The sequence below is a fragment of the Agelaius tricolor genome, unplaced genomic scaffold, assembly GCF_023055355.1.
Source record: "Agelaius tricolor isolate 1412-34295 unplaced genomic scaffold, bAgeTri1.0.p SCAF_9, whole genome shotgun sequence".
NCBI classification, from domain to species: domain Eukaryota; kingdom Metazoa; phylum Chordata; class Aves; order Passeriformes; family Icteridae; genus Agelaius; species Agelaius tricolor.
Window position 1 is genome coordinate 11,086,437 of NW_027269269.1, and position 21,238 is coordinate 11,107,674.

General features: G+C 42.9%; 1 protein-coding gene across 2 annotated transcripts in view; it reads left to right on the top strand.

Annotated features, from left to right (window-relative positions):
- MAML2 (mastermind like transcriptional coactivator 2) overlaps window positions 1-21,238 on the top strand; it is a 211,739-nt gene that overhangs the window by 33,954 nt on the left and 156,547 nt on the right. The gene's annotated exons all lie outside the window — the stretch shown is intronic.

Sequence of the window (21,238 nt, forward strand, 5' to 3'; positions counted from 1 at the left end):
GCTGTGGGTACTACCTGTGGTGAATCCTCCCCACCCAGGCTTTTTTAAATTACATTTTTCTTCCTTAGTATTTGGTATAAATACAGCAGGCACTTTGGTATAGTGTCCATTTTGAAACATGCCCAAGACCTCCACCACATTCCCTCACTAATACAGTTTTCATTCATTTAATAACACAAAGTCACATTTTTACCTGATACAGCTTGAATAGTTCTTTAGCAAGCTTTCTGCTTCCATGTTATTGCTGATGGCTGATATTGGTAGTATAACTTCTTTCATTTCAGCACCCAAGAAGGAAATTGTACATGTGTTTGGGAGTGCAGTTAGCCTTTTTTGTAGGTATCAATGCAAAGCCTCTTCTTCAATTTCTGAATCTGAGCCAATATTTAAGAAGACAAGCTACTGTAAAGGACTTAGTGCAGCAATAACTATGGTCTTCAGTTTGCAAGTGAGTGCTAGCTAACTAATGAAAAGACCATGTTATTTGTCTTCACTGATTTCTGTCTTGAGAAAGACAAAAAATATTGAATAGAGATCCTGCAATAGGATCAGGGATAGGTAGAGTAGATTGGCATCCCATCCAAAGCAGAACATCCCTTCTAGTTAACAAAGTTTTTTGTATATATTTAAGTAATTTTTAAAGATTTTGCTGCTTAAGAATGGTTTTTGCTGAATTAGAGACTGGATTCTTTTGCTGTCTTTTGTGTGAGGAGCATATTCAAAACTGTAAATGAGAAAACTCTTTCCCTTGCTACTGGTTTTTTGTCCTATTCTGACATTTTTTGCTAATTAACTGACAATTAGCAGCCCTAGAGTTTATTGTTTATCTTTTTGCCTTATTTTCTCCTTTGTTAAACAAATGATCCAAAGTTTTATGGATCACACCTCTTTGTTTGCCATTGTTGATGGATCATTTTCCACTCAGAATGGAAATGATTAAACCATATAAGAAAGGATCATGCTTGCTGCTTATTCTCTGGCATCATATATGGAAAAATATTGCAGCTGGTTGAATTGTCTAGTTGAAATTAGCCTTTAAAGGAAAACAAAACAGGAGGGAATTGTGCAAGTGAGTTCATTAGGGCTTTATCATAACAAGGAGTGAGTGGTGAAGGGGAGAAAAGATGACGGAGTTCATGTTCCTGCAGATTAATTTATCAGTCTTTATGGGCACATGAAAAGAAAATTATGGCTACCTATAAAGGTCTAATTAGAGCATCTAGTGTAAATTCTCTGCAGCTAATCTGGTACAGTTCATAAAAAGCTAACAATAAAAACATAATGATGTGTTGCATTAAATGGGCAATCTTCAGCAAATGGGGCTAAATTAAAAAAGGTCTATTGGAAAAGTAGGCTCTTTATAGGCCTTAAATTGAGGATAACTCATTAAATACACAGCGTGTTTTGCTGTTTAGTCCAATAGTGACTAATGTACCCTGGATGTGTACTCCTGGGAATGATTCTGGTCTTGAGTGCAAGTCAGAACTTCTGGTAAAATCCTTGTAAGTATCACCTTCAGCATTTGGGGATTACTTGCATTTTTTAATGCTTCTTCACAAGTCTGACCTTCATTATATAGCCTGGTCCTGCTGGTGAGAATTTTTTGGTGCAGGCAATCAAAATAGGAGCAACTTTTCTGACCCAGCCTTCATATCCATGCCTGAAATGTGGACATACCACTTGGCAAAGGTGTGAGTTAAAAATGTGACACACCACTTGGCAAAAGTGTGAGTTAAAAATCTCGTGAAAACCTCAGTTCTGTCTAAAAGGAGTAATTCATAATTACTATAATTTGAGAGTGCTGAGAGTGCACTCTGAAAACTCTTTTCTAGAAAGACTCCAAATGTTAAGGCAGTGAGAATAGTAAGACAAATGAATTTATTCAAAATTGTGTCAAAAGGAGAATTTTCCTAAGGATTTCTTTGACTACACCATTGTCTTTCTGCCTCACGACTGATTTCCCCTTCTCACCTACTCCAGACACAAGCTACCTGCCTTTGCTTTGTGGACTCTCTGGTCACTCCCTATGTGCTCTGGTTCTGCTGCCACTAATTGATTTTTGTAGAGGCCCCTTGGCCACTAGTAGAATTTTTGAGGAAGTCTGTCTGCAGATTTGAGGAGGAATTTTTCAAATGAACCAAACATCAGGCATATTTCCTCTCTTTATGTTCAAGCTCTCTGTAAAACTGTCATGGGGAGATCCTTAAACACAACTCAATAACCATGAAGGAGCCAAGACAGCTTTCCATTTTTCTGGCCATGGTGGTCTCCTTATCTGCTGGTTTCCTCTGCTGTCCATTGTAGACAGTCCACCTTTTACAGACAGGAACAATTTTTGGGAGGCTGCTGCTTTGCCATCATCTTTCTCATATGGTACAGTAATATAAAAAAATAAAAATTACATAAAGAAAGGCAAGAGTTATGAGGGTTGGCCATGTTTGCAGGATGAGTAAGAACTGTGAATTCTGGGGTCTGATCAAAACACTGCAGAAAGTGGAACTCCAGTGACCACTTCCTAGAAGTGCCTTTGAGACAAGCAGCTCCGTTCCCATGTCCCTGAGCTACAGAGAAAGAAAGTAAAAAACTGCAGAGGCCAAACAGACTATATTGATCATAGTTTCCTCCCCAAACCTTTCAAATACAAATACAGTAATCAGATGGCTATGGGCTCTAAAAGTCTGTATGAGCATACTTAAGGGGTAAAAAAGAGAAAGTAGCAGAGTTTTGTCCTTTTCTATGTAAAAGAAACAGACTTAGCCATTATGTTTACCTCCACATCTTTGGAGGCCATTTTAGCAGAGGTCTCTACTTTCCTGGTGTGACTGCCAACTTTGAGAATTTTTAGGTTGTGGATTATTGGTCTAATTGGTTGTAAAATAAACTGTTTCAAAGAACTGGCACTCTTCACATCTGCCACTCTTGGCCTAATGCGTTTGTGATGTATTTGCTGGTAGAGAAAAATGTTGCTGGACGTGTGTGCATGGGAAAGCTGCAAATTGTTTTGCCTTTCTTTTGTTTCTGTTTATCTTGGTTTGCAAATATGAAGCAGACATAGTTTTCAATATGGACAAATGTGCTGCAAAATGCCACTCAGCTGAGGAGACCATAGCTGGTTTTCAATTATTAAAAGCACATACAGAAGAATAAACTCACAGCTAATTTCAGAATGAAGGTTTGCAACAGATGCATAACCCTAGTGAGGAAAGGTTTAGGTAACAGAAATGCTGATGTGTTTTAATTTATGTAGCAAAATCCCCAGAGACAAGGAGGATTGTACATTGGCACAAATACCACATACAGGTTATACCTGCATGTCTGAGAGAGTGCCTGTTAAATGTCACATAGTCCAGTTGTTCCAGTTACACTGGTGACAAGCATTGGAGTTTCTTATGTGTTTAGGTTGGTCTGAAGAGAGAATATGTCTCTACAGGTCACAGATGACCAAAAGATCTGGGCTCTTTGTTAAAAACAGGCTTTGCTCTTTCTCTCTGCATACTCCTGAAAGTGCTAGAGAGTTTTCTTAGATGTTTTTTTTTTGGGCTTTTTTTTTTTTTTTTTTTTTAGTTTTGGGGTTTTTTGGTTTGTTTTCAGGGTTTTTTTGTTTGTTTGTTTTTTGGTTCGGTTTGAGTTTTTTGTTTTGTTTTGGGTTTTTTTTTTAAAGCCACAGGAAATGCAAGCAATTCTGAGAACAAGGTACATCCACCAAAACAAAGTTCTGGAAGAGGGGCTGAGAAAAGGGAGTAAGGAAGAATGAGGAAAGACGTGGCTGCATTATCACTTCCTATCCCTACAACTTCTATTTAACAGCCTTCCTGTGAGAAGGGAATGGGGTAAACTTTGATAAACCATCTGACTCAAAACCCACATATCCAGGAGCCCTTACCAAAGGGATATAGCTTAAGACAGAATTTTAGCCATCAGTTGGGATGATTTTCAGAGCAGCTTACCCTGCTACCTCTGCTCTGTGTGAAAATCCTGGCCTCAAGCCTGGGAGAATCTCACAGGTTCCATTGTGCAGTGAGAGCCCATGCGGCACTTACCCATCCTGCTCCCAAGTCCTGAATGGTAGAAGATGGCCAGGCTATTCTTCCCACCACAAGGAACAGCTGGACCACACACTTGGATGGAAAACCTGCCCCGTCTGTGTACATGCAGGCACTCCATGGTTTACTCATCAGCAGGCACTGGGAGTCTGAGGGCAGGGAGTTTGGGTTGTTTTGTTGTTTTGGGAATCAAAATATGCAAGTGACCTCCTTCAGCTGTGTGTCACAGAGGACATGTTTGGGTTGGCTTTATAGTGCAGCAACATCTATAAATTTTCTTTCTTTTGTCAGTTTGTGTTGTAACTTTCATGTTGTTTGAGTGTTCAGGAGGGACCGTTGGTGTCTACCAGAACCATTTGGAAGCATTTTTTTTCCTCTGCCCTGTCAAAAGTAAAACAGTTTACGTATGGCCAAGTATCCAAAACCCCTGACAGCATGCAATGGATAAAATAAAAATTTCTGTACTTTATGAAATCAAGGGAGCCTCAGATCCTTCATAGCTGACTATCTATTGATATTCCCTTTGTGTGCTTTCTGCTTGTTTGTAAATGAGTCATCTACAGAAAATATTTCTAATACAGATCTCAAGGATTACTGTATGGGCAAAATCCTTCCTTTTGTTTGTATGACTTTGTGTTCTCCTCTTATACAGTGGAAGGGGAGGATGAACAGTCCTCTGCAAGCTGCCCTTGCAGGGTAGCATCCCTTCTTTGAGACCAGACCTCCTGCTTGCTCTGGACTGAGCACATTTGCTCCAGACAGACCTGGGCCAGACTTGCTTTCTGCTTGGTCTTCAACCTTTCCAGAAAGGCTTACAAAGCCCTGTTGTTTCAGGGCTACACCACCCTCAGGGAGCTACACAAACATCATCTCATGGCCTCGAAAAAAAGGTTATTTAGCTGTATTGTTCTAGAAACATTTTGAGTCCCAGCTAGACATTTAGGGCCAAATGCTGCTCAGAAGTTTATGCAGGCATAACTGCAAGTATTCAAGTCAGTGTTTCTCTCAGCAAGTACAAATCTTTTCCCTCTTTATCCATCTTTGAATACAAATTGTACCAGAAATCTGTGGAGGCTTGAAGATCAATTTTGACATGAAAATAATCAGAATCAATAATAAAATGGTCATCTTAAGTCTTTCTGCAACAGGCATCTTTTAGGTGTGTAGAGGATAAGAACTCTCTGACATGTGGACTGATGTTTTTGTTCAGCCCAATGAGAATTTATAGCAAACATTATGCCTGTTTTGGGGTTGTGACAAGGTAGGGTTGACTTTCTCCAGCTCCTTCTACAGTCTGCAGAAAGAGTAGGATAGCAGAAGGCCAGTTGTGGTTTGTGCCTTATTTAAATGTTCCAATGACTTGTGGGCAGCATTAAGCTTTCTCCACTCATATCCTTGGGCAATCCAAACACTACCTGGCCAAATCCTTACCACTCTGCAGGGAGGTTTCTTAGTGCAGACATGATGTCTGTAAGTACCATAGGAACAGATTGTGTGTTGATTTTGCCAAGAGCTAGGCAATGCAAGAAGTAAACAACATAAGCCCCTTTTTTGATCTTAGGTATCAAAGTGGTAGAGTGATACGTTAAATACTTAGAGGCAATATTTTCATAAATATTGAAAAATAAATTTTTTCAATATTTATGAAAAATTAGTAAGTTATTTTTTCATAAATAGTTAGATATTCTGACTATAGTCCAAAATATTTATGAAAAATTAGTAGCCTTTGTAATGGGAATGCCATGTAAAAACACCTGAAGTTGCTTGCCTTTCCCAGAGGAACCACTGGAAGCTCCTTACCGTGCTATTCCATTTCCAGAAGTGAACAGGGTTTGGTCAGCACAGTCCCCAGCAGACACTGGTGTTCCCAAAGCCACCCTGCCCTCACACAGTTCTGCCTCACAGCTGCATTTGTATGGCATGCTCCTTAGCTCTCCTTTATCATTCTGAATCCTCTTCACAAAGACCTTTCTTTCACAGACCAAAGTTATTCCAGTAAATCTGGGTTTTATTGTCTCACTTACAGATTTTGTGGACAATTATTCACAGGGAAAATATTTATCTTGTTTTTCCCAATCTCATTTCTACACCTGCCAAATTGCCTCACCCTTTCCAACTCCTTCTAATGCCCATGAAGATCCCATTGTATCATTTTGGTCCATTTCGTAAGCTAAAGAATGTATTGGATTGGGCAGGTCTGGATTTACTGCCAACTATGACAGCTAATTCAAATGTCTGCTAGTATCTCTGGGACAATATAAAGTTCCAATCTTAACCAAAATGGCATCAGACTTCTTGCATGGTTCCATCACAGTTAGTGTTATTATAAGGAAAAAGATTTACTCCATAATGACCAACTTCATTTGTTTTTTGCAGTGAATTCATACATTTATGATGGCAAGTTCTAATAATACTATTTGTCTGTTAAGCCAGCAGCCCTGAAAGAAAGTGAGAAAGTAGAAATCTCAAGTTTGTTAAAAAATATTTGACCCCATAATATCTGTGGGGAAAAAATATTGTGAGCGTTTAGTCAATGTGTTAGCTTCAGAAATGTGATAGTGAATGAATGTTCAATTCTTTTCATTATTTTCTTTCTTAAATCTCTTGGATTGTTTGGGTTTTTTAACACAGTCTTATGATTTTGTGGTCCAAAACTTGCATTTTAAACTCTGGATATTTATACTAATATATGTAATGAATTTTATGGCTTATTTTAAAACAAGTTTTATAAACTATGGATCTTAGGCTGCCTACCAGAAATTAGGAATATATGGGTCTTCTTGATAATACCTGGCTATCACTGAAAAAGATTTATGGTTGCAACAAGATATGAGCTGATGGGGGTTTAAGTCCAGCCTCTGCAATAAAAGAATTTATGTGCAGTTTCCTCCTCTTTAATCAGTGATTAGAGTTGGAATGTGGTGCATTTGAGCCAGTCGGTGCAAACTGTGCTTGTGGGAGTTACTTATTTGACATGACTAGGACTAGTGATGACCTTCACCTAAAGATTTCAGCTCATTCCCCTGGGAATTGAATGAGGTCTATGGTCTATGGTCTAATTGGTCCCCTTGTTTGGGGTGCTACTGTTTCCCACATGCCTGTCTGTGCTGCCTAGGGATGTTGAATCTCTTGTTACCTACTGACTTTGACATGAGTTTCCAGTGCTCTAAGTCAGGCCCCACAGGGATTTAATACATGAAAGCACCCTAAACTAGAGCATACTTTGATTATCTTAAGGGCACAAAGCAGTTTGGGCCGTTGCCTGTAGTGCTCTGAAGTAGCTGCTGCTCCCAGAACAGCTGGTAGGCTGGGAAGGAAAGGAGCTGAGCCAGCCAGAATGGAAAAGCCAAGAGAGCTCTACAGGGAAGGGTCCAGTTTCCAAGTACTTCCACTGGGACAGTGGTATGAAAAGTCTGGGGCTGATGGCCAGTGAGGTTGGTCTGAAGGAAAGACTGAATGGCATAAATTAAACATGATCCAGCATTGTAATACATGGGGTGAATTCACAGGAGAAGCTCACAAAACAAAAACTGTGAATGGGTAGAAGTGAAGCCTTGCCTTATTTACAGAAAGCAGAGTTGACGAGTATGTTGAAAACACATGAAGATGTGAGTAAAATCAACCAAAAAAGGGGGAGAAGTGTTGGCCCAGTTGCCTGTCCCTGAGTCTATTTGTGCCTTGTGACTTGAACAAAGCAAGGCAGCCGGGGAGAGAGGAAAAGAAAGTTGCAAGAAGGACATTTCTGGAGGGATGTACGAGCAAAAGGAGGTAGTGACCTTTCATCTCAGTTGTCTCACAAACTGTGCTGGTGGGAAGGCAGGGATAGCCATTATTACTCCATATTCTAAATTACAGTTTGGTGTACAGCTATACACCAACTCTGCAAACTAGAGACTTCCCAGGCAGTGTTCAGAAGACCAAATTATCCTTTTACTATCTTTATTTTTTCCCTTCTCTTACACTTGCCTCCTATCCCTCTGTATCCTGGTACTGATTCTGCAAGGAAGAAAGACTCTGAGTGCATTATTCCCAGCTGGGAAAATCTGGTGGCTCCCTGCTCCTGTTATCCCATCCAGATGAGCAAGAAGGATTTTGATGGCAAGGAGAACAAGCGAAAGGGAGGGTGGAACAGAAAACTGCATCTGGAAGGTGGGAAAGATCCAGAAAAGCACAGTCATGTGAAGAGAATATTTTGTCTTTAGCAGAGTATGCATTTGCTCAGAGTATAATGGAAAGGAAATCTCTGAGCAACATTATAAACATATCTTCCAGCTCTGGTTATGCACACACACATAAATGGCTCAAATTTCACTCCTGTGGATTATTATTGTATCAGCACAACCTTGAACTATATTTATAGTCTTGTAAGCTGCCAAGTTGCAACCTGCTTCTTGTTTTTTCCTGGTGGCAGCCAGCATGGCCTAAAGGGGTGATTGCAGCTGAGAGTGTCAGTGGAAGAGACTGGAGTCTGGCCACTCACTATCTGTGTGGCCATGAGCAATTCCCTGCTTCTCTGTACCTCAGTTTCCCCACTGATAATAGCAGGAAGGGTTATTATTCCCAAGGCAACTGTAAGCATTTTATTAGAGCTTCTTGTACCTTTGCTGTTGAACACCTGGTTGAAACCTGGTGGTTACAGTAGCTGACTACGTGTGATAGCAACAGCTTCTTGTGAGACCCCCTTTCAGCCACTGCTGACTGTGAGACAGAGCTGCAGAGGACTCTGGTGTAGGTGCCTGTGTCTCCATGAAACCACCACAGCCCCGTGTTCACTGGGATTTTTGCAGGGCAAACACAAAGGCTTGAAAGGCTCCGCCATTTACAGAATGACAGATGCCATAGGGTGTCATATCTGCATACTTGAGGAAAACTAATTTTCTTTCAGACAGGCTCTAGGGAAGACTAATTACATTCACCTTTTCTTTTCTAACACACTTTATACATAGTTAGGAAAGGCAAGAATGTACTGAAAATGAGAGCAAAGGTCTCTCAGTGCTTGCCAGAGCTGTGGGTACCAATTAACAGGAGTGCAGGTCTAAGGAGGCGATGGCAGATGCCAGAGCTTGCCCTGGGGTAGGAAGCTGTGCTGATGAGGCCAGCTGCAGAGCTCACTGATTCTTATTTGTCCAATACAGAATTTTCTTACATCTCATGTGACATGACCCTGTTGCCATTGTGCCTGGCCCTCTGGACAGAGTCTTGTTTTGCCAGGGTTCACTTGAAGTCTAAGGCTGAAAGGTCACAACGTCGCATAGTTATAACTTCCAGCTCCCAGACTGTCCTTTCTATTGCTAGCTCCTCTCTCTGGTTTCTAGGTTTCCTCTCTCCAAATGTGAAGCCTACAGAAACTCATTCTTCCTATTTTCTGTAACAATTTTTATCATGTTTGTGATGTGCAGTAGTGTCTACTTTGCAACTTCCATCTGATGGCAACAGAAAAGTGTTCACAAAATTAGTTGATTACATGTGGTTATACTCATTTTTTCTTTTATTTTTTTATTTTCGTTCCCCTTAAAGCCTCAGTCACATCTCTAACCTTAGGGGTACTCAGACATAGAGAGGGCTTTCCTTCTTCAGCGCATTTCACTGTGTAAGTCCACAAGCCAAAGGATGATGTGGTCCTGGCAGCCCAGTTTTTGTGTTTAAAGTGTGCTTTGTGCTAACGCTCTTCCTCCAGAGTCTTCTTTGTGCACTTCTCAAAATGATGAAATCAGGGATCATAACTCAGCAGCTAATTAGAATGATGATAACACCTTATCCTTGGCAACTTGCCAGCTCACCTGACTGCAGCAGTGGTATTGCCTTGGAGTTTGGTCTCATTTCAATCTCCAGGTCTTTGAGTGCTGTGATTACTCCACCATGGTCCTTTCCCCCACAGCTGGGGTGCTGTGGCCTCCCTCCCTCTCTGAGATCCTAACATCAAGTCCAGCTCACCACTGTTCCATGGTACTCTCAGGGTTCACAAGCAAGAAGAGAAACTGTGAAGTTGCATTGCTGTAAGAGGGAGTGCTTTAGGAGACACACAGACTGCCCAGCCCTTCCCCATCACTGGAGGTACTGTGGATCCTCCTAGGTCAAATCCTATACCTTACTTCTAGATCTGCATCAAGAGGAAAAAAAATCAGGAACAGAGAAGAGCTGGGAAAGATGATCAATCACTTTAAACCTAGGAGTCCAATAAAATACTTCCCTTCTCCATTACTACTCATAACGAAAAAAAAAAAGGCACTCTTTCACTACTTGAGCCAGTTCCTGATTGTAGTTTTTTGGGGTGGGACAGGAGAGAGGAAAGGCTGAGTCACAATTTCTGAGCACTCAGCTCTTCCACAATGCTTCATCACCAAGGATTTTAAAGTGGTTTTGACATATGAATGAGTTAAATTTCCTAGTCAGGCCAGGAAAACCTTTGCTGAGCTCATTCACAGATGAAATGGAGCAAGTCTTTAGGTCAGAGTTTTCCAACCTGGATACTTCATGTTAGATACCAAAGCTAGAAATAACTTAATAAATGTAGTGGGTTTAAAGTGCATTTATCCATGCTTCTACTGCCACAGTAACAAAGAAGTATCTGGATTTATTTTTGATTTAATCAGACTGTGGGATTCAGTAGCCTACTTCTGATCTGGTAACACCAGGTACCTCCTCTGCCTCCACCAGAATTATCTATGAAAGGCTGAAGAGGAGGCAGATTTGCTATTTTCTGCTGAAGAGAGGATTTCTCACTCTACAAAGTAGTAGCATCCTCCCTTCTTCCCTCTCATCTTCCCTCCATCTGGTTTTCTGTGTCCAGGTTCGTGGTAAAAGCATTAGAGTATTGGAGCCTTTAGCACCTTCAGCTCCAGAGATGCCTCCCATCTTGTTCTCACTCCTCGTGCTTCTCAGAGCTCTTGCATTGAAGAAGCCAGCCCTGTCCAGTCACCATCTGCACACAGAGGACAAGAAGATTGCCATGAATTTGCACAACAAAACAATGGCTTTGGACTCAGTTAAGTCAGGGGAAATCTATGGGAAACCGGCCAAAGTTAAGTGAGTTACCTTGGAACCGTTCTGGGCCTGAGCCCTGAGTGAGACTTCAGGGACCTGGAGCACTCCTTCAGCTGCCTGTGTGGCAAGGCTGGGGTCTGCCAACCAACTGATCTTCACTGAACTGTCTCAGTGGGGCTGCTCACCTGGGCTGGAGTTCTCCAGAGAGCTACCTCCTTTTATCTACCTCCAGCTTCCTTGCCTGGACCTGCCCCAGCTTGTCCTGGCACAAACTAAGGTACGTCCATCGAAATCTGTGCTCAGTAGCTTCTGAGTTGTCACTCTGGGGTACACAGGACCAGGCACAGACCTTTGGCAGAGTACAAGACCTGCTGAGATATCTGGTTTCTCTTCTTCAAGAGTGTGTCTTGCAGGCAGTGCTGCTTTAAGGGGACTTTTGTGACAGTGGAATATTGCAAGGCACTGTCAGTGTCCTCAAGGCTCTGGGCTAAAGTTTATTTTGCCTCTGTATCCTGACTGTCTGAGCAGAAAGGCTGGCTTAGCTTGTAAATGTGACTTCACAGAAACATGGCAAAAGACAGAGATACCTTAAGCCAGTAAATGCTTCCAGATGGGGGCATTTCTGGTGAACTTTTTACTTCTGCCTCTAAATGAGGCACTGTTAGCTTTTACAAAGATCGAAGATTTGAGCCTTAGGTAGAGTTAAGTGTGGTGGAACTTTTTATTTTCTTTTTCTTTTTCTTTTTCTTTTTCTTTTTCTTTTTCTTTTTCTTTTTCTTTTTCTCTTTCTTTCTCTCTTTCTTTCTTTCTTTCTTTCTTTCTTTCTTTCTTTCTTTCTTTCTTTCTTTCTTTCTTTCTTTCTTTCTTTCTTTCTTTCTTTCTTTCTTTCTTCTTCTCTCTCCTTCCATCTTTCTCTCCTTCTCTCTCTTTATTTTTCTTTTCTTTTTTGCTTTCTGAGTATTTTAAGTTTTCCTCCTTTCTCTCTCTTTTTTTTCTTTTGTGCAAAACAAAGCAGGTAAGAAGAGGGAAACACTGCTGTTAAAAAAATGCAGCTTGATATATTCCTAGAAGCCTGTAAATAGAGAAAAAATAGGCAAAAGAGGGAGAGCAAGCAAGCTTTGACAGTAATAGCAGTGAGCCAGTGGAATATCTTGAAAGGAACTAGCCTTGTCTTAGGAAATTAAAAAGACATGTGTGTAGCTGTTAAAAAGCCTGAGAAAAGTGTCTGTGATTCTCAAGCAAGGCAGTCCTGCAGGAGGAAGTTTACAAGATCTAGGAGTAGTAGTATCCGTGACTTTAATCTGGTCTTGGAAATTACTAGTTCTAAGCATGCTGGAAGGAATTAAGACCAAACAAGGGGTTTGAGTTTAGAATCTGAGTCTTTGATGCTTTAGGAAAGTAATTTGATTGCATCAAATGGATCCCAGGGATAGGAACCTTAGTCCATAAATATCACTGATCCACATCATTAAAAAACCTTCAATCTGCACTTTTTTTCCCCTTCTTCTTTTTGCAGTGCTGATATTCTTTGGACATAAGAGGCCCACAGCTGAATCAGCAGGGAGATTGATTTCTCTCTTTCCCTTTAAAAGAGGGAAAGAAGGTCCCTTTGGGTCAGGGTTAAGGGCTTGGAAGGGGCCTAATGGGAAAGTTCATCTCACAGCTGCCAGCAGTATATAGTACCAGGCCCATGGATAACAACAGGATGTGGGTTTTGAGCACTGTCAGCTCCTTCATGATATATTTCTTTTTAATTTTCTCCTTTTAAAATAATACACCAGCTAAGAACATTCTTTATTATCATAACAAAATCTGTGCTCCAGTGACTCTGAGACGTTCCTAATTGTTTTCAATCTGTCAGGAGTGCTTTCTGTTTGCATTTCTGCAACCACTCAAGAGATTGCTGTAAAGAAAACAAACAAAAAAAATTGCCTGGGCTAACTGAGGGGTTGGGTAATGGGTTACAGCACTTTCACCTCGCTCAGCACTGCTGAGCAGGAATCAAAAACTGAATTGGTTGGTAATAACTCGAGTATCAGCTTTGTAACAGCCAATTTTGAGCTGTTGTTTGCACTTCAAGTCACCAAACAGGCACAGTGACAGCCAATGAGTTAAAAATAAACTCTGGTTATGGTGGAAGGCACAGGGAAAACACCCCATTCACCCAAATGGGGATGGAAAGTGAAGGGGAAGAGTGCATGTAGCTCTTTGCACTGTCATCCTGTGAATGACAAATAGCAGTGCATTTCCCACGGTGAAAAACACATTGATCTAACTTTTCATGCTGTTTCCTAAAAAGTGGTCTCATTAACATGAGAGCAGGGTGATTTCTGGGAACAGCCATATTCTGAGTGGCTGCTGCTGATCCTACAGGAGCCAGCGATGCGGGGCAGCCCTGCACCACCACACGTGCATCCTCACCAGCGCACTGCACTGGTCTTGCTGTCTGGTGGAGGGAAGGGTGGGAGCACAGGGGCTGCATGCACAGGCAGGCCAGGGCCCCCCGCAGATATCTGCCGGCAGAGCTGGGACACATGGGCCATGGGAGGAGCGCTGAGGAATTTTCCCAGCGTCGGTCCCTGCGTGTGTGGGTGTTGCCTCCCACCACGGGCAGCGTCCTGTTATGAGTCTCAGCATTACAGCAGGAATGGTGGGCCCCAGGCCACAGGGAGTCCCTGCTGTACCACAGGCTGGAGGGGAGAGGTGCTACCTTGAAGAGCTGCAGAACTAAGATGGAAGGAAGCTGCCCCACTGAGCAAGCGAGCTGAGAACGGAAGGCAGCATTCATGTTGCCTTCTAGCAATGCTCGTGAGATGTCAAACCTGCCCGTCTTCATTAGTGGTGCAGGGACCAGTGGTCTCTCTGCAGACAGCTTGGATCTCTTCTTGGGCTTGGTGAAAGGATGTAATGGTCATGATGACAGAGGCCCACAGCCAGAGAGAAACCTGAATTCGAACCTGGTAGACTTTGAAGGCAAAACCAGAAAACAGAGGAGCTGTGGATTAAGTCCTTTGAGCTTTATTCAGGACAACCCAGAAATGGTCACTGAGCTCCTCAATCACAGCTCGGTGTTGTTACCACACATTCCACCAGAACTGTCCTTCCATAGCTCTCCCTGGCCATCAGGGTTCCATATGTCCCTCAGTGCAGAAGTAGCTGAAGAATAATCAAGGCTGGTTTTGCACACATTAACAAAAAAGCAGAACCACAGGAACTGTCAGTATGTTTAGAAGGAACTCATCACCCTGGCATCTGGTGTACCCTGAGCTGCTCTCAACTACCGGCACTGAGAAGTTCACACCAAAACCCAGGAGCTCTGACCATCCCTGGAGAAGGGCTTGGGTGAAGAGTGGGTCGCTGCAGAGGCCCCAGAGCCATGGGCCTGAGTCAGGCTTTTGTTATGATGTTATGAAGGGTAGAAAGAAGGGCCTGTGTCAGAAAGGACTTATCCTGCTGGTTTGGAAGTCATGACTCCTTCTGCTCTGCCACAGACTTCCCACATGTGCTTTAAGCGCATCCTTTGGCTCTCCTTGGCTGCCTGCGTAAGATGGAAGGTGTTGCCTTACTCTGTCTCACCAGAAAGCTGCAAGGGGCTCTCATAGTCACTTACCCTAGTAACTTTAAAAAGTTCAGTTTAAAGCAAACCATCTTTGGGAGCTCTTCTTGGTCTCAGTACTTGGGAGGACCCACAGTAAGAAAGAGACATGAGGTTCCTGTTCCCTACTGCCGCACAGACATGGCTGAGAAGTCTTTTAGTGGGATATGGTTTCCCACCTGTTTTGCACCAGCATAAAAAGTCCTGCTGAATGCAAGGCAGCAGTTGGGTTCATGCTTTTCCACAGGAAATGCCGGCCACAGAGATAAGCTCATCCAAGTAAACGCTGGGATAACAGCAAATCTTTAGCAAGCAGGAATGTGAAGCATGGCAGCCACCATAGCCATGGGGTATGCGAGGGCTCTGTCACATTTTTTGTGGAGAAGCAAAATTGCTTTTCCTCTCACCTTCCTGGGAAAGAGGAGACAGATGGTTAGCTTGACTTGTCAGGAGTGTTGTTGCTACTACTTCTTGTCCTCCCTGTGCCCTTTGGCTGCTTTTGCTCTCTGCAGCAGCATACAGACATACACGGAGTGGCTGTGGGCAGAGGAGGAGAAAACAAGCTCTAGAACAAAACAGAAAGTGTGTTCTCATGCAAACCTCATTAATAATGGAGAGCTAGTGAAGAGAAATGGTACAAAAAACAAGATATTTCTTGTTGGAAAGAGAGAGAACATGCTGCAAAGAGGGAATGTGAAAGGTGAAGGCTTTCAGAGTTTACATCACTCTCCATAAAACAAACTTCAGGCTATTTCACAGTTAGTGCAACATTTAGCCAGGCAATGGGATGACAAACATCGCTTAAAAATAAACAAAAAAAAAATTTTATATCAAGATTTTTGCTATCTCAGATTCTTTTGTTTTTTGGGTTTTTTTTCTATTTCAGTTCAACATCTCAAATTTTCTTTCTTACTGCTGACTCTCCAGAGAATTCAAATTCATGCTGAAATGACAAGCCCTTTTCTCTGGTAAAGCAAATAAGGCCCAGATAGCACTTCTCAGCAAATGCATGTCTCTTGGAGACATCCTGCCAGCAGGGACTGTGGCTTAGCAAGTCATTCATTATCCAGGGCCATCACGCTACTTTCTGGCACAGTGGTCCAGATAGATGCTTTAAAGATGCAGTACCTGTAACTCTGCCCAAAGGTATCTGCCATAGTATGACATAAAGTCCTCCTAAGATTGTGGTCCATGAGTTCTTTTTCTTTTATGCTGGTCATTACTCTCAGAAATGCATACGAAATTGATTTCCTTTTCATGACATTGTTTTCAAATGACTCTTCTGTTTTCTTCTGCTTGGTTTTTGGCAATCTCAGTGGCTTGGGAACTACACAAAATATAATTCAGAGTGTCTCCAAATGTTTCACAGACAAAGTTGTCAGTGCTTGCTCCCCACTCTGTATTTTATTGGGTTTGGATGTAGCAAGGAAACTGCAAAGAATGGGGGCATCAGAGTGGTAAAATTAAAATGCAAGAATATAGTAATCAGAAGAAATTAGATCCTTTTGAGCTTACAGAAGTAGAACCAAGAGCAGAACTTGGATGCTAAACCTGGTAGTCATTTGGGATGTTGGGTTTTCTAACGACAAAGTTCAGAAAGAGAACACAGAAGAGTCAGTTGCTTTAATATGCGCTGCACTTCTGAACAGCAAAGTTCCCAAATAGTAAAACTCTCCCAACAGCTCTCCCTTTGCCTGCAAACAGCAAGCTTACATGCAGGGAGGGGGAAAAATGCAGTCACATTCCTTTCGCACTCCCACTCGCCTCTGAGGTTCTTCCACTTCCTTCCTTTGGCTTTTTTTAGAACTGTAGTGTTTTTCTCACGTCCGGCAACAAAGGATGTTTTGTGCTGCTCCTGAGGTTGTTGGTTTCTTTTTTTTTTTTTTTTTTTTTTTTTTTTTTTTACTTTAGATACATGTTTGAAAATATCACTCTTGTTTGTGTGGAAGCAAAATATTTTTCCCTCTGGTACTTTACAGATATGGTCAATTGCTGAGGACTTGTTTAGTAGTTAAAATTCTCCCACCAGGATCAACATTTGTGTTTTCCTGCAACCTTATATTTACTTGTAAAAACCACCATGATATTGCAGTGATTTCTCTGCCCTGTTAATGAATAAGAAATGCAATCACTCCAGAATTACCATGGTGCAGATGAGAGAAGAGCATGATGCCTAAATTGATTCAGAAAATGCATAGCTTACAAAATCCATAAAGGTCTTGTTTTGTTGCCAGTAAAAATTCCAGTGAGGAGACAAGGAGGAGCAGGTCAATAATGGAATCACAGTCTCCAGCCTGTAGAGTCAGCTCTCCCATTTTACAATAGTGTAACATCATGAAATAAGAGTTGAGCTATGCATCCAGGATTACATCTTTGGGGTTTGTTACATTCTTGTCCCCAGTCACTACAGCTGGGTCCTTGTCACAGTGATAAATTGACCGTGGTCACACACGTTGACATTATTCACTTTGAGAAGTAAAACTCTAAACATCAGTCATCAGTGTGTCAGGGACCCTGGATATTGGATATTCAGGCATTCAGTCTTTCCAATTTATTATAATTTGTAGGCAAGCAGACAAGGTAGGGAGAAAGCCCATAGACAGCCTAGAATTATATCATAAATCTGCAAAAGCCCTAACATAATCTTTAAGACTACCTTCAGTTCCTCAGACAGGGAGCATGAGTGATACAGTGAACCTGATTTTAACCTTTTCCTCAGCAGTGCTGCACACGTGTTATTACACTCTTGGCTTTGGCTTCTGTGGGACTTGGTGCATAAGTGTCTCAGAAAGGAAGTGTTCAGTGGAAAAACATAAGGACTGCTACCTCAGTGCCTACTTCATCTTGATAGCCAGGGTGAAGGAAAGAGAAAATGAGAGGCTGTGAGTCTCCACTGCCTGGTGTGGGAATTGCTCCTGGGTTGTGCAGATGGGGCTGGAGAGAGGTACCACACACTGCCATTGTGGACATCCTTTGTACTGCACATAAATTAAGAAATGCCCATACCCCTGTTACTTGCTGGATGTTTTCTCCAAATTCCTGAGACATACCAATACCAGCTCTCCAAAACAGTCAGTAAAATGCAGGAACCTGCTGGAGCTCTTACAAAGTGAGCCCCAATTAAGAAAGCTATTTGATTGCTGCTTTTGTGGCATGTCTGGCTTCCTATGCCTGCTGCCAAGTTTTCCAGAGTGGAAGGAAGAATTTTCCCCTGTTATATTGTCAAAGCCTTGCAATAATCTTGGAGCCTGCTTTGATTGGTGTGAACCATTGGGCATGTGCTGGGGAGTCATAATGCCATGTGTACAAGAGGGGGAGAACCTGTGCAGACCATGGATGTCCCTGTGACTTCCTGATAGCTCAGCTATGGCTCTATTCCTTGTCTTCTCCCCTAACACTAGGCTGAATGGAGGGAGAAATGTCAGGTCTGAGTGGTTTGAGTTGCTCCTTGAGTACCACCCTCACTCTGAAAGTCTAGCTCTAGGAACTTGTGCTCTGGTGCCATAAATCCCCACTTTTCTGCTAGATTATTTCTCCCCAGCCTTCCAGAAAGCAGCACATACCTGAGCCACAGGCATCCCAGCGTCCCAAGGCCGAGACAGACACATGGAGGCTGCTTCACACCAGGGAGTGGACTGAGATGCCCGAGGCATGTTTGCTTGTTTTATCCACCCGTTTGGATAAGGGCAGTGATTCTGACAGAGTCCAACACCCAGGGTGGTAAATATCTTAAACAAACACATCTGTTTACCAAAAGTGAGTCTGTCTTCCATTGGGTTTGGCTAACATCAGCTAGCAAACCTGATTTGACCTCAGCCTTTTATTCAGGGTAGACACAGCAACTTGCAGCTGCTTCTGGAGAGGCATTTTCTGTAAATGGCTGGGTAAGGCTATCACTGTGAAAGATTGTGTCATATGGCTGTCCATGGCAAGACCTGGCTGGCACTATGACACCTTGCCAGGAGAAGCTGGTTTTCTCACTGCAGTGGGACATGCCATAACAGCCCTATGAAAAGTCCTGTCTGGCTTTTCTGTGACCCAGACAGATCTCCAAGCTGATGGTTTCTAACCCAGCAAGCACCATGGCTTGTGCCAGCCCCACACTTCAGTGGGAGCAGGTGGTACCCCATGGCTGTAGCCAGTGTGCTTGCGTGCAGCAAAGTCAGTGCTCCTCCAAACAGAGAAACAGCATTGTCAATGTAGCCTGGGTAAACAGCCTGCTAGTCTATGGTCAACTCACTTTGCAAGTCAAGATAAATAAAAAAAAAAAATTAATCAAGTTCAGCGTTTTTGGGTTTTTTTAAATTTATACAGCAGGAATACCCTTAACTACTTGCCCAAGTAACACTTTCAATAAACAGCAACAGGAGGGAAGGTGCTGTGAAGGCTTTATCTTGCTCCTACACTGTCCTACTCATCCCTGTTGCAGCCTCCAGTCAACCCAGGTCACACTGGTCTTGTTTTTTCCTATTACTTTAAAGTTGCTGGCTTACATTTGTTTGGATCCCATTAGAAAAAAATATAAAGCTACAGTTTAAACCACTGTCCCTAGAGGCAACTGTGATCCTGCTTCAGTAAAGACAAGCAGGTGTTGCTGTGACACCAGGTGATGCCTGTGCTGTTTCTCCACAACTGGGACATTTCCAGAGCAGGATGGTGATGCTTCCATGGCCCTCAAGAGTAGTCTGGCACAAAGAGATGAAATACACCTATGTTGCCTTTTCCAGAAAATGTGATTTATGATCAGGAAGGATCCACCTTTCAAGGTGGGCAAGCGCTGCAGGAAAGAGCTCCAGCAAGCTCAGCCAAGACAGCACCAGGAGCTGTGGTGCTCCATCCCAGCCCTATTGCTGCAGAGAAAGGGAGGGTGAAACTGTGTGAGACTTGGCAGATCTTCATGAAGCCATGGAGGAACTGCAGGAGAGAACTGCAGCCCCTAGATCTACTCTACAAATACCAAACAACCTCTGGATAAATTTCAGCTGAAAACTGGCTCTTTCATGCCCGTGATAACTACACTTGACAGCCAAACAGAGACCCTTTCATATTTAAAAATAGAAAAAGCAATTAATTATTGGAGTTAATATAAGCCAGGAGCTGGCAGAGTAGCAGAGCAGTGTCTGCAGTGATCTGACTGTAGCAGAGGCCACAGTGGCTTTAGAGCTCATGCGCCCGTCAGCCCAGGGGGACACGCCAGCATTCGGAATGCAAAGCTGCTCAAACACAGGCACAAAACAGAGCCATGCCCGAAAGCAGGAGGGTTGGTAGGCAGCAAAAACAGAAGGCAGCCTCTGAATCCCCTAAAGAGCTTAATGGAGTCAGTGCTACTTTGTCAAACCCAGCCTGGCTCAGATTTGGGCAACTCGAGCTGAAATGCTTGCCTGTCTAGTTTACTGTTCTCCAGTGGCTGTGCACAGCAAGTGCCAGTGTGTCAGAGGCAAGCCTTGGAGGTTAGTGGGCAAGCCCTGAGAGCCAGAACCACTGATTTCTCTTTCTCATAGCTGGATAGTCTGGTTCAGTGAGGAATGAAGCATTGTGCTCCAAAGCCAGGCTCAGTTTTTTCTGTCTCAGTGTTTACCTGGACTAGACCATAATGTGCAGTGCTGATGGGACTTAGGGACTCCTGGCTTTGTTGCCAGGGACTTGATAGCATTTGACCTTCTGTTGACTCTGAGTCCTTTGGACATTGGAGAATTCCCCAGAAGGGAGCTTTCCTTATCCTCCAGGAAAATCCTATTAGTTTTTTTTTTTACTATAAAGTCCAGTTCTTGACACTTGCTAGCTACAGGCTGTCCTCGTGGATTAGCAACCCAGTGAGGTAATGAAAGTCAGCTGCCTTAGACACTTCATTTTCTGCTGCAAGATACTTGCACATGACTGAGGTCACTGATGTTTGGTGAGCCCAAACCATATGGAGATTTTCAAGGAGAAGCAGGTCCTGAGCTAGAGGAGACTGTGGCTAGGAAACGGAGGTCATGCTGCTGTGATGTGAGTTGAGGAGGGACCTTTGAAGTGCAGTCTTTGGGCAGTTGCCTGGGCCAAAAGCAAACACTGCACAGGAGTTCCACTTTGCTAACAATAATGAAAGCAGTTCCTGGAATGATTTGCTTGTCCTGACAGCAGCACAGTTTGGTTGAAATATGCACAAATTAAAAAAAAAAAAAAAGAATAAAAGAGGAATTTGTAAGAGAGGCCTTTCCTTGGACTGGTTGTTCTCACAGCCTCCTTTCCCTGTTCAAATTGGTAATTCCCAGCAAAGCCGCGATTCAAGTGCACGGTGACTGCTCTTTCAACATGATCAAAGGAATAATTATATGCAGTGGAATTCTCCAAACACAACAATCGCGTGTGATCTGCCCAGCATGAGGAACCGGCTGCGTGTCTGCAGAAAGCTCCCATTTGCTCCGCAGACAGGCAGTCCCAGGTTGCAGCCAGGGACTGTCCCTGCCTGCCACCACAGAGCTCTTCCTCAGCTGCCTTCCACTATGTAAGCTTACTCCCTGCTTTTGGGCTGCCCAAGTCGCAGGGGGATGTGGAGGTCCTTTGTTTCTTTGTGTATTCAGGGGATGAAGGGGATATTTTCCTAAAAATCAACTACTGCTTGCTTAGTTTATCC